General features: G+C 38.1%; 1 protein-coding gene and 1 long non-coding RNA gene across 3 annotated transcripts in view; one reads left to right on the forward strand and one right to left on the reverse strand.

Moving 5' to 3' along the window:
- Positions 1-13,430, reverse strand: part of LOC122633114 (uncharacterized protein DDB_G0283697-like) — a 67,141-nt gene that overhangs the window by 38,936 nt on the left and 14,775 nt on the right. The gene's annotated exons all lie outside the window — the stretch shown is intronic.
- LOC122633126 lies at positions 7,236-10,377 on the forward strand. 2 transcript variants are annotated; one of them, XR_006328031.1, is made up of 2 exons: positions 7,236-7,681; positions 7,764-10,377. It is a non-coding gene; the product is annotated as an uncharacterized LOC122633126 (long non-coding RNA). The 2 variants fall into 2 exon arrangements; XR_006328032.1 differs by having other exon boundaries at positions 7,779-10,377.

Genomic DNA, 13,430 nt, shown 5'->3' on the forward strand with positions numbered 1-13,430 from the left:
CGTAGCTCGTTCCTGAAATTCTAGCTGGTTGAAAGCGAATAAACCGATAAGGGAAAGTTAACAACATGCGAAGCACGACTGAAATGGACTACTCTTTGCTCTCGATCACGCGGACACGATTTGTCTCATCTTTATTTTAAAACTCGCCAGAGATCCCGGGATTTCGATAGCTCGAGGGGTACACCGGAAAATCCAAAGAATCTTCTTGCAGAAAAAAAAAGAAAAAATTATCAGGAGTACATTTATTTTATTATCATCGCAAAATCCGATTAGTTAATACTTTCAGTCTAGCGTGACCCGCGCCTATCGTCGTTTTACGACGTAGAAAGACCTGATTTTCTTAGATAGGCGCATGCAAATCTGTATGTAATTTCGTATATTATCTTTCAGAGACATATTAAAAACAGCATTCCGATTTAATTACAGGAACTACCGGAGCACGTTGTATTTTGTTACTTGTCGTATTAAACGAGAAAGTTTCTAAACTAGGACTCAAAGTAGACACGATCGATATACTTTATTCCTTTCTTCATTTAACTATAGGACTCCGCAAAATTAAGCAGCCTTCGTTTCAAGGCGAGGAAGAAGCCGGTTAAGAGGCGAAACCGCAAAGTGGCCAATAAAACTTACATTAGCATGATGCGAGTTTGCTTTTCGCTCAGCGACTACGACAGGTGGTAAGCGGTGATAAAAGATCAACCTCGAGGAAGGTTCGAGGAACGAATCCTTGTTCCTCTTGCGAAAAAGGGAAGTTTGGGATCTTCCTTGAATTCCAATGAAAGAATCTTTGGAGGTGTAAAGACCGAATTACAATCTAGCTGAGTAAAATATTCCGAGATGCCCTCGAAGGCTACACGTCGGCTGTTAAGAAGCATTATCGAGCATGCTGGACAACACCTCCTGTTATTAAACATTGGATTCGGCTAGTGGGACCACCCAAAAGAAAAGTGGCAAGGTGGTCCACTTCGTTGTTACCACGCCAGGGGGGCGGTTTTCGAGGAGCCTACAAGAATTTGCATTCTCTGCTTCGGTAATTCCGATAGATACACGTGTATAGATTTTTCTTTCGTATTTCTTGTTCTTTTTTTTTTTATTCTCATCTCTGTCCATTTCGTCAGAAAGGGAAGATAGCTGCAAGGTGTGTAACCGATTGGATGAATAATATTCTTGAGAAGAAAACAATAGAGAGGAAATGCCCGAAGCGAATCGACCACATTCAAAAATAATACATAGAAGAAAAGAATCGATACTTGGACCACCCACGATGTCGAAGATCGATTCCTCTCGTTGACGTGTTCGACTGGTTTAGCGGTAATCGTAATTCTTCAAGAACTATCGAGGTTGAATAACAGAAACATTTGAAAAGGACAACTCATTCTCAAATCCATTTCAACGCGGTGAAAACGTGCGAGAGCATTTTAACGATATATGTACACACACATATATATATATATATATATATTTACATGTGTAAATACATATATTTGCATGTGTTTTTTGTGATCGAAATCAAAGTCGTGACACGAATAACGTTAGGCGGTCGTTGCAATTTCTTAAGAGATTTATAGAATTCACAAGTTTTTATAGATTGGAACGTTTTCTAAAGCTTTACTACTGAATTCCACGGAAGTCGTTGCTCGATTAGTTCGAGAAGATGCACGAAACGTGACGACTCACTCGAAAGTATCCGCCCTTCGAGCTCGGCGAAGTGTAACGTGAAATTCTTGGCATCTTTCTTAGAGATAGAAAGACAGAAAAAGAAAGAGAGAGAGAGAGAGAGAGAGAAAGAGAGAGAGAGAGAGAGAGAGAGAGCGGCACGTCTTACTCGAACGAGGAGAGACAGATGGACGGGCGGAAAAGAATGCGAAACGTGGCGGAGGTGTATTCGTTGAGGTCGTCGTTTGTGATCTCCATACGAAATGCCAAGCACGTTGGAGTTCTAAGAAGGAGGAGGGCTGCTTTGCTGCCAGGCTGTCTGCTATCACCAAGACTCGCCGCCATTAGAGATGGAAGGCCGTAAAGCTGGCCACGATCATCATTGGTAATGGGTTTGATGGTGATTCTGAGAAACGTTACACCAAACATGTATTCTTTTTCTCATAAACGACATTAGGAGTCGTGCTAATCGACGAGAGTCTCGTTTTAATCAAAAAGAATAAATAGAGAAATAAAGAGAAAGAGAAATAGAGAAAGAGAGAGAGAGAGAGAGAGAGAGAGAGAAAGCAAGAAGGAAAATCAAAAAAAATTCGAAAGCTACACGCGAATTCCAAGGATAAAGAAAAGATTTATCGCTCATTTAATTGTGCTTCGTGATATTGCAAAACTTTTTGCAACAACAAGCCGTTAAAGCCCAGCATCGTCTTTGCCGTTTCTATCGACACATTTGTCATGAATTCCATCCGCGTGCACGTTCTTATCGCTTGGCGAAGATAGGGATATTTATTAACGTTCTAATTCCCACTGACAGCGTGCACTCTTCGGACATTCGCCTTGCTTCGATGGTTAACGGATATGCGAGTCTACCGAGCGGAAACGTTAGCTCGGCCAAAGATTAAATTTATGTACATTGTCGTGTCTTTTACGAAAGAAGGAAATCGTTTTTCTAATTCTAAAAACAACAATTTCTATCTGAAATGTTTGTCGATGTTTTCAGCAAAATTGTCGACTATTTTCATATCTTGATTTCATTCAAATTTTATCGAGGTACTTCTTTTTTTTTTTTTAACTGTAAGCTTAAATCAATCGATAGAAGATATCTCAATCGCATGACGAACGCCATCATCCACGGCTCTCACGGATATTATGAGATTATTTTTATCGAGGTCACCTCTGAAAATAAAGTACCTTTTATCGTGAAAATTGGCCGCTCTCCAAAAGCGAATCTCGAGATGAAAGCGAGCGCGGACTCTTTCGTTCTTTGAGAAATACGTGCTGTTTCCGACGGCTGACATATATCGGGAGAACTCAAATTCAAAAGAAAGGCCTTGTTTGTATTAATACAGCCGGGTATCGTGTTCATTTAATTACATATTCCGTAGAACTGAAAAATCGTGTTGTCTCTTCAATATTCCTACTTTCTATATTAGTATATTGCATTTTTGAAAGATTTGCAAATATGTTTTTTTGATTTCTTTCGATTAGAAGAGAAATTAGGAGATGATCAATATGGAAAAGAATGCAGAGACATTCGAGATACATTAATAAAACATTCACATTCGCATTACACACTCTATTCATCGTCGAATTTTATTCGGACTGGTCATCGGGCGGCCATTATGAGGACGATGAGGTTTTATTAAGTGTGTGTGGGTGGTTTTAACGCTACTTTTGTGACGGAGCATTGCTTGTTGCGTTAAATTTTATGAAATGCTATTATTTATCGCTCTTGTGCAAGCTTTATTCTTCGCGGGGACACCCCATCGTGTTTTACAACGTTTAGAAGGAACCTTCGACGCAACGAAATATCGTCGATACTTTTTTTGCGGTTATTTTACTCTCTTACGGAGATAAACCTATGTACTTCGAAGTGTGTAAACTGCGATATCGACAACGTCGATCGATTCAGGTCGTGTTTGGAATCGAATTCATTCAATGAAAGAAAATTTTTTCATTCGTTCCTTAGATTTATCTAATCGAATGAATTGCTTTATGACAACTTTCCAATTGATTTTATTTTTATAATCGAATAGGTATCTGTATTTGTATACATTGTATTAGATCTAAATGGAGAACTGAGATATATCTAAATAAATCCTAAATGACAAGCAAGTTACGAGAACTTTCTTTGAAGAAAAAAAAGAAGAAAAAATTTTTGAATAGAAAAGATAAAAGATACATATCGTTTTAACGATTGCGACATCGATCTAATCGCGATGTAGTGCGCATCGGGATCGATGAATTGACGTCGAATCGTGCCTACCACCGCAACCTTCTCTCTTTCATGTGTGGTCTGAAAGCTAACCGCAAGAATATCTTAGTATGCTACGTGACCAATGAAATGCAGCCACTTTCAATGATTCATTCGATGATTCTTCTCGTCGACGACGCCCGGCTGTCTCCGGCTGGATCGATTAATCGATTCACGACGAACAGAGTTGTCGTTCGTACTCGATGAAATAGACTCGATCAATCACTATGATCGTGTTTAATCGGTACTTCGTTTTGTTAATTTCAAAAAAAAGAATATATGTATATATATGTGTCCTTCGGGAAAAAAAATTGTACAAGGCTAAACGATATATCTACTTACTTGCTTGGCAAAAACAGTTGCTAATCGTACTGTTGGTTAATTAGTCACTTGTATCGATACTGTAAGTAGGCTACGACGAACATTAGTTCACAGATAAGATGACATTTGCTCGAGCGAAATCTAATTGTTCGGACGAATACATACAATTATGATAATAAGGTTAGATAAAAAAAGAAAATGTTGAATATATTCGTAAAATAAGAAATTCGTTATTACGTTAATACAAAAAAATTTTATTAGAGAAGTATATCGTTTTATGTAGGAAAGTGTCGCAGCTTGAACATTAGAACGCGGAAGAATCGTCAGATAGCTTTCTAAAACGACGTTTCTCGAGGCATATTCGGATCTCGTGCGAAAGGTCGTAGGTCACGCGTTGAAGAGGCAGTTCGTATGCAAGGATGTCGCCCTCGGCCTGCATTCCAAGACGAAACGTGTCGCGATAGAATGGTCGAAGCTGTCAACAGTCTTTTCCGTGATAGAAAATAATTGGAATTTGATTAGAAGTTGAAAATGTATGAATACCGACGAGTAACATTTTCAATAGAGAGATTAATATCGAATGTATTGCTTTTCAATCAGAGACTCGATATTAGACTCGCAAACGTCGACCCGATTGAGAGCAAAAAGAATTGGAAAGGACATGTTCTGAGTTAATAAACGTTCGAACGTATCGAGTGAAAGGGTTTATAAGAACATATCCTGTCGCGTGCACTTTGACATCGTACGTCCGCCTTCCTTCGACCAATGAGATCATCCAAAAGTTCTTTTGCTATTACGTACCGGTGGTTGACCGTTAATAAGGATAAGGTGTAATGCCTATCGATGACATCATCTTATATTCACGCCTTGCATTACGCGCTTTGAATCGTGCCAGCTTCGACACTCCTTTAGAAAGTCTTCTACGTAAACAAATGTTAAGAAAAATTGATTTATTCTCAACGACGACAACGATGACGAGGATGATAAATTTGTCATCGAAATGGTTTCTTCCTTGACGATAAAGCACGATCCTCTTTGTTCTTCATCAATGTAACGTCTATCTGAGATTTGTAAACGTCGATGAAAAAGCAAGCGTAGTGAAACGTCGCGAATTTCTAATATAACTAATATGTAATATATCGCGAATTTCTAATATAACGAATATGTGTATCGTTCTCCATTCTTTATTCGACAACTTGTTCTCGGTCGCAGTCGCATCGTATGTTATTTTTCGTTTATCACAGACTCATTTCTCTCATTTTAATACTACCGCCTCATTTAATACTACCGCTATTGTCAGAAAGCATTTGTCATCGAACGATGTAAAAGTCACAATATAGCAAGAGTCAATCGATAAAGCAATCGCTTTCGCGGATTAACATTGCCAAGACGATAAATTTCTATTGACATTTGACAAAAATTTCAAATGGAACATCTGGTCACCGAGAGTCATAGGTCAAGAAAGCTCGTAGGAACAAGTGACACTTAACCCATAAAACTTGTCTTCCTCTGCTCGATCTTTCATCGTAGAATTAATCGTCCTTAGACAGACCTCGCTCTTTCTAGTCCCTTTGAAATTAATCGTATCTATCGTTTCATCGATTCGTCTCGTTAAGGTCGGCTACACACTAGACACTAGACAGTAACTCTTCTTAGATACTCACAGACAAAATATATCTTCTTGAAAGCAAAATATTTAATTCGATGTGCAACCAGCTTTAAAGTTTTCATGCGCTTTACCCCTTATCCCGGGATGACAATTGAACTAATAGAGCAACGAACCGATCTGTGCATTACATATCTAGAACGACGAGGCTTACTCGCGTTTGAAAGCCACTGAACCGTAGCTTAACAATCTCAATGACGTATCGATGTGTCTCTCGCGCATTGGTTAATAACGTTCCTTCGGGAGAACACGTTTTCATCGAAGGCATCGAAGGACACTCGTCGACTCGCTCGGAAAATCATGCATTCGTGATAGAACTATACCCTTTGCTGTAAAAGAGATTTAAAAAAAAAAGACATCTCGGTGATATTAATTACATCTTGATTACGTATTGCACGTGATTCTAATAATTTATCGACATAGACATGAAACGTGCGTTACGTGTATGCCGCATTTCTCGGATATGCTGTAATCTTTCGAGCGTGGATACAGCTGGATCGTTTTACTTTCGAGAGATACATAGATAAGAAGAAAAGGAGAGAAAGAAAGGGAGAGAGAGAGAGAGAGAGAGAGAGAGAGAGAGAGAGAGAGAGAGAGAGAGATGAGTAAATATCGTAACTTCTCTTAAAGAGATCACGATGATAGAATTGAATGGAAGCGAGGAATAGTACGTTGTATTTTTGTTGTAGTATCTTCTTGAGGAATGTCTTTGCTCGTAAAGGAGAGTCTAGAGAGAGAGAGAGAGAGAGAAAGAGAGAGAGAGAGGGCACGAGAAAAAGAGAAAGAGGGAGAGAGAGGGGGAAAGAGCGAAAGAGATATACCTATACATTCATATAAGGCGGTTTTCATTGAAAGAACTTGTTTTTCAAGCCAAATAGGGACGGTTCATTCATCCTGAGATGGAGCGATCAAGCGTAAGATATCTATCGTCAATAACAGTAATTGTAAACTCATGCTTTTATCATTCCGACTTTGAAATTTGACTTGTAAACAATAACAAACGAGTCGAGTTACCTTGAATGTTCGGAAACAATTCAGTCCGTCGTTGTACTTCGTCGTAGAAACACAAGGGAAAGTTCTCGAGAATTTTATATTAATTAATATATTTTAATATATTTTAGTAAATTACATTTATCATCGTTGGATTGTGCAAACAGCCACCTCGACGTAGTGAAACTCATCGTAATCTTACTTCGTATCTATGTATGTACTTTATATATTCGCATCGCAATATTTCTTGTATAAAATTGTAAACAACGTAAGTACTTTCGAGTTAATGGCTATTTCATTATATATATATATATATATATATATATATATATATATATATATATATGATAACATGAAATGGTTACTTTTGAATATTTCGTTGAAGTAATTTACATAATTTCAAATTCAGTTGTTCTCTTGCATCACATTAAACAAGATTTTTCGTAGTAATATTTATTCAATAAGATGGCAGAGTATTCATTACTGTGCACTACGATCAAATCTAACACCACTCGTTAATGTTACTTACGTAATGTGGATATTCCTCTCGCTTAATGTCGCAGATAGGTCGCATTAGAACGTCGCGGACGGAGGAACGCGTGAGAACGACGAGCGAATGTAAAGCTTGAGGAATTATCGCTCTATACAACAATCGCTAATTACACGTCGATGGAATTTAACGGGCACGCGTTAACCCAAAAAATAAGCTGGAGGCGTGATTATTCGAATAATAAAACGCTATGGTGGTCCCGGTTGATTTTATGCCATTTTCTATTCTCGATGTGATGTCATATTGTGTAAGTCGACTAAAGTGTAATTGCAACATTGAGACGATTTGACAGTTTTAGAATCAATTTACTTGGAATTATTCTTAATTAGAATTATATCGGGTAGAGTCGAAAGAAGTGGGATAACACAGGAGATAAACAAGGCGAACTGGTTTTGTTCTCAAGCGACAATATATTAAATATTCAATGGATCAACATGCGAGAAGACGCTACCCACGTACACGACGGAGACGTGGAATGCTTGTAATAGATCTGATTATTATCAACCGTGCCATGTATACGCCCTATTTTATGAGTTATATCTGAATTATGATTTTAAAAAATTCTTTTTTGTGTACACATTAGTAGTAACATCTTCAAGTATCGTCTATTATCCACTTTACCTAAGTACTTATGGTCGCACGGGCCACGTTCGAAGCGAAGACTTTCAAACGTGGCGGCGCGCATTTTGAAGCGGGTCAACTATTTTTATCCCAACGCTCACGGGTACGTTTCGCTCGTACGTCTCATTGTCTATTCGACGTCTGTCGACCTCGCGCTTTAACTACTTGTCCGTTTCCTATGACGACAACAACGTACGATACTTTCGATCTCTTGGAGTTATTTGTACGTCGATAATAAGTATGTAATTTTTGTTTTTTATTCGTCACTTTGTTATTTTCAAAAAAATATCTTCAATGATTATCAGCGAGTTGTATAATTTACGAAGACTCTTATCAAAGAAACGAGTAATTAGTAAGATTTAATCACCGGGTATTGAATCTATCTAATATTTTTCTTCCCCCTCGAAATCGTACAGCACCTTTCCAATTAACAAACTTACCAGTAATTAACAATAAAACGACTAAAAGATTTAAGACAAACCGATAGTGGTCGACCTTGTAATTACTGTAAATGGCAAATGCTATAAGATTCGAGGTTAAGCGAAAAATAAAAGGAGAGAAAAAGTATGTTTTATTACATCGACTGCAAACAAGAGAAGGAAAAAAAAAGTACTTTCGTCGTCGTTAATATCATTTATTAGGGTTGGCATCTCGTTTCGACGGAGTGTCAGTGTCTGGATATAGCCAAGTTTCATTAACGTTCCATCATTACTTCTAATTCCACTTGTTACTTCATTGTTACAGCATGAGAGAAACATGACAACATAACTGTTAAGACAATGTCGAGCAACGTATAGGCAATAGACGATACCGTTATTCTTCATGCTGGTTCTTTAGAAGAGATCTCTGAAGAGACAATCTTACACTTGCGAACCCATTTCGATGGGACATCAATGATATGTGTTATGTTCGAGACATCGACATAAACTTTTCATGTATATTTCTTTTTTGTCGAATATGCCAACGAAGTACAGAACAAATCGAAGGTAGGAGGATAATGGAGTTCGTCCATGTCAGCGTAATAAAGTAGTAATTCATACGTGTCAAGCTTTCGACTAATGCCAGAGCTATCGACAACGGTACGATCGATCTTTCTCTCTCCTTCGCACTGTCGTTTCTCCGATGGCCGTTATTATGCTATTATGCGTTATACGGCTTCTATAGTATATACGTTTTCCTTCGTAGACTTTAGGCTCATAAACCAGTTTCGAATCAGCGAGATATACTTATATACACGTACTATAGGTATGAATACGAGTTTGTTCCTCGAGGCCTCGCGAAATATAAATCATTAAAATATGTCGCGCGATCTTGCCGGATACATTGCTGCGAGCAAACTTCGATAATAGCGATAATGCGATGTAATCGATCGACCACGATTGATCAGCCTTATTGCGCTAGTCATTTAAGACTCTTTTTAACGTTAATCACGATATCGACATCGTGCCTTCCATGTAGGTGTTGGAGGGGCGTGTAGATAGTACCATGTAAGTAGTCCAATTGATTATTCAAATGAGATAGGTAATTAGAGTTATTTACGATGCTGATCTCTCGTTCGGTCTCGCGTGCTTCGAATATCTCTCTTTTTATTTATACGCGATGGTATAGGATTGGGATACGGTAATTGTAACACGATGAAATCCGATTTCATTTTCATTCTTTTCTTGTTACGACAATCCCGTGAAAGTACGATCTAACTTATCTACTTACAATTTAATCTATCCGCTTAACAATTTAATCGATAGTACGATCTTAACGCGATAGAATTTATTTTCCATTATTTCGTTTTCATCGTATAATTACGATTACACGGTATCGATCGATGTCGCTGATATCGCTGTAATTTCATTTTACTCTTTTATTTTTTTCTTTTTATTACGTTAGCCGTAGAATTATACAAAATTGCAGTGTACGTGGAACATTAATTATGTCACGAGGATGTTACGGAGCAACGCACGTGTTCCGATGTCATTGATCTCGTTGCGATCTAACCGCCGGAGAAAATATCGATGGTTTATGAATCGCGCTCGGTTCCTCGTACTTTATCATTGCCGGATGGTATCATCAATATACCAAGCGTTCTCTTGACTATTTCCAATCCGATGCGGACAGGGGCACGTTTCATAAATACACAGAAGAATATGCGGATGTTATCGGTTGTTCGTTCTCAATGTTTTGCTTCCAGGTAGTCTAGACCAGCGTTTCTCAACCTTTTTGCCATTTGACCTAACATATATATTTGTAATGATATCGCGACCCAGATGTGAATGGTATAAACCGTATATCATATAAATGAATAAAATTATGTATATTTGATAATAACTTCTAGATACGTTTGAAAAGTACTATCCGATACTACAACTAAAAGTAGTTCAGACGAATTTCTATTTACAACAAATGCTTCAATTTCAATTTTTTATCATTTAAATTTAACTATCGAACGATCCGTACAACCATTATTCTTCGAATCCATTAATTTCTAAACGATCCATTTCGAAATTGTCATTAACAAGAAACTCATGAAAGATAATTTATTTTTGTTCTCAATACGTTATTGTTACAAAAAAAAGAAAAAAAAATAGAAATCGATAAAGATCGGCTAACTTTCCAAATTCTTAAGTTGAATTAGAAACGATTCGGATGGGAAAGCGTCACGCGAGCATAAAATCAAGACGATTAACCGTGACTTCTGATCGTATTATTTTAGTTCCGTCTCTTTTAAACTCGTGTTTCTCGCCATGTTTCACGCACCTTTTAATGCATGCGCTTTATGGTAGTCGCCAAGGTAATTGTGGCTTTCTTCAATCATAGGACCGACACTTACGACGCAATTACGATAATTAACATCGTTATTTCGAGAGGAAGGACGACGAGTCACTTTCAATCATTATTCTCGTTCGATTTTGAATTTGACGACTTTGTAAAGGAATTAATTTATTGATTTCTCAAATTTAACGATCGAATTATTATTTTAATAGATATTTTTCTTTACAATATTCGTCATAATTCTATGAATATCCCATGATAGAAGCACCGATCTATCTAAGTAGCGAGAAAACTCCAAGATCGTTCCGTTTATTTTTAGAACGTCAACTTGGCAGCGGCTTTATGCAAATTCGTCGTCTACCAACGAGAACCTTAAAATGCAAGACCCCAATAAACACCGGCCTTAACCCGATCCGCTACAAAACGAACAATATAACATATGTTTCCTTTTTAGCCTCTCGGAAATAACCATTCTCTTATTCAACGAAGGAGTCTATCGATGAGGTAACAAACGAGAGGGAAATAGACAGAAAGAAAGAGACAGATAGATAGATAGATAGATAGAGAGAGAGAGAGAGAGAGAGAGAGAGAGAGAGAGAGAGAGACGGAGACGAAGAAGGTCGGTTCTTTCAGGGAACAAGGCAAAAAGTAGTGTTTCCTCCATTCATTCGATAGCTTTAAGACCTTTACGCTTTACATCCAGACAAGTATCCAGACACGAACTAATTAGTTCTTCCTTGCTAATCGACGAGTTTCTTCTCGATCGTGCCACCTCGTTAACGCTCGTGCTCGTTGGATTCGATCTAACTCGATCAAACGACGATGTATATGTAAGCTCGTTATCGAAAGGATAGTCGAGATTAAACTCTTCGTGCAATCCATCGGCTTGAGGAACTTTTAATTATCACCGTTAGGTTGTATCTCCACAACGAAAGATATATCGTTCGTATTGATCGTATTCGCGATAGTGATTTCAATCAGGATTCAATTTGTCTTTCGATGCTCGAAACAAAGTGTGATTCTACCTATAGCAGTTATAACGACTAGGTGATCGGTAATTAGTCACCGACAGGTTGCCTTGTCGCGGTGTCGTGGATCCGTTCTTAACTGAGAGAAAATTCATGGAAGCTGCTCGTTACCGCTTGAGATCTTTCACGTTTATTTCTATCTTGAGGGAAGTCGGATGATCATCCTATAACTCATTGCACAGGTGTTGAACCGAAGAGCAAATGCGAGCAGCTGCGATGATTATGTACAGCCCGGAGGATGTTTCGGGTGTATCGATAATAACAAGTTTAATTTATACAAGTCTGACATCAATTTTTAAAATAAAATTATGAAATTGGGATAATCGAATTTCGCGATTTTTTTTTTTTATTTCGAAGTGTTATTGTTATCGAGGATAACCAAAGAATATGCAACATCTTCACTAACATTCTTGGACTCTTTGATGTCGGTCCGCCATTTTCGAACCACATAGAATATCCACGAGATGAGAGCTCATCGTTCGTACGTCAACGATGTCGTTTCTTGCGTTCCACGAGCGTCCATATCGCCGAAATAGCAGCAACCGAAGATAGACGACTCTTCGCGAAGTATCTAACTGGCAAATGTTAGTAAACCACGTTCGAGAGCAGTCTGGGATAGGTAAAAAGGTCGTTGATCCTCTCTTAGACGACGTGACCCTTTACGAACTAGCCTGCCAACTTACGTCGTCCTGCTGACTTAAACTGGAAGTTCCTATTCGCTTGCTGTAATCAACGTTGCTCGACGCTGACGACGAGCTCAGCGAAAAACGAGTGACCGGCATAAGCAATAATCGTAGTGTAACTTTAAGAGAAAACTGGTGATTCAGTGAATCATTTCAACCATATTCAAATCCATTTTTTTTTATTTAAATTTCGAATATGAAATTCGAAAGAAGAGAATTTTTACTACCTAATTCATATTTAAATGTATTCGAACTTATTTACCAACCTCTTTGTCATAGAAAAGATCATCGAATTTCGTTACACTGAGCGTTAACGAGAGAGCATTTGGAATCTTGATATTAGCATAGATAAATAGAAAGATCAGCTGATTAACATTCGTTCGATTTGTAAGCGACGAATGCGCGTTCTGGTTGATACCAGGGCGTAATTCGTTATTTGCATGGAAAAGGTAGGTGCTACCGTGGACACACGATCGAACGAAGCTTAAACAGAGGCGCGTCACGTTAGGAAATCGACGAAATTCTTAGCACGCTTCCCGCTTGTAAATCAACCGAGAGAATGCCTTTACCGAAGGCCGACGAATTCGCGCTACCAAGCCGTTAATATTAATATGTATCTTCGTACGATCAAGTTTCCGTTAAAACGAGCTACCGTATAAAATCATTTTTGGTTGTCTCTCTGACCTTACTGATACTTATGAATTAAAAAATAGATTAAAGAAGAATAGTTAATTTTCATTGATCGCAACCGTAGTCGTGTCTATTTTAAGAGAACACGTTTGAAAAGGAAAAAGAGTCGAGTGAATGTTCGTGTTCATCAACGGAAATGTTATCTGTTAGATGGAAAAACGTGAGAGAATAATTCAACATGAATTCCAAAGACCGAACGAGCTTCGGT

Source organism: Vespula pensylvanica, chromosome 11, assembly GCF_014466175.1.
Source record: "Vespula pensylvanica isolate Volc-1 chromosome 11, ASM1446617v1, whole genome shotgun sequence".
Classification (NCBI taxonomy): Eukaryota; Metazoa; Arthropoda; class Insecta; order Hymenoptera; family Vespidae; genus Vespula; species Vespula pensylvanica.